The sequence below is a fragment of the Chinchilla lanigera genome, unplaced genomic scaffold (genome assembly GCF_000276665.1).
Source record: "Chinchilla lanigera isolate Chin_1 unplaced genomic scaffold, ChiLan1.0 scaffold00002, whole genome shotgun sequence".
In the NCBI taxonomy this organism is placed as follows: domain Eukaryota; kingdom Metazoa; phylum Chordata; class Mammalia; order Rodentia; family Chinchillidae; genus Chinchilla; species Chinchilla lanigera.
In genome coordinates, this window is record NW_004955403.1 from 36,193,620 (window position 1) to 36,194,671 (window position 1,052).

A 1,052-nucleotide genomic window follows, 5' to 3' on the forward strand; every position below is an offset into this window, starting at 1 on the left:
TGCTGTATTTTTTTGTTTGTTTGTTTCTCATGTACTACTCTCTTTAATAGAAAAAAAAGTAAGGACAGCTTTCCTCTCACAGTCCAATCACTAGCCCAAAAGCAGTGAGGCCAGCCCAGCATGGACTGAATCCTCTTAAACTGGGAGCCAAAAAGAAACCTTTTCTCTTTGTAAGTTGATTTTCTCAGCTATGATGCTTTACACTAACACAAGGTGCACAGGCCATAAACCTACAAAGAGAGGAAATATGCTGCCTAATACTAGAACTTAAAAAGGTTTATATCAAATTGATTAATTAGCAATTTCTTATTTAAGGAATTATTGGTAAAAAAGAAGTAAGCAATAGAAAAGTACTTGTCATATTTTTAGTGAAGTATTTGTCCTTATTACATATATCTTATCCCAGCTTACTAAGCATTTAAATAAGGATGCAGGCAGGCCTATAGAGTATATTTATAAGCTCAAACATTTTTGAGGAACCATACATTAGTCAAAGGTTCAATTTTTATTTGTTCCCTCTTCTTATCATAGGTGGTATTATTTTATAATGATTTGTGAGCAATTTTCGAACATAGGTATCTTCAGTATTCAAAATGTGATTTACATGTAGTTTACAGATACCCTCCAAGTGTGTCATTCTACATTGTTATTCAGTAGGAAAAAAGAAAAACTGCCCCAATGATGCAAAACAATTCCCTGACTTTCTGACTTGGGCTTTCCTGCCAGCCTGAACTCAATAGTAGCTCAAACCATATCAATTCCCTGAGCAACACACTCCACTGGAAAGCCTCTAATCTCAGCACATAGCAGGCTGAGGTAGGAGGATTGCTTAAGAGTTCAAGGTCAGCCTGGGATACATAGTGAGTTCAAAGCCTGCCTATCCTATGCAGAAAAATCCTGTATTAAAAAATAAAGACAGAATAAAAACCACTGGATTCCTACAGCCTTCAAAATAAAGTCAAACTATTTATCTAAACTACTCTTCATGGAATACCATGGTTCCTCTTTGGATCTTAATTTTATATACATCCTCTAACTTTTCCCATTTCATC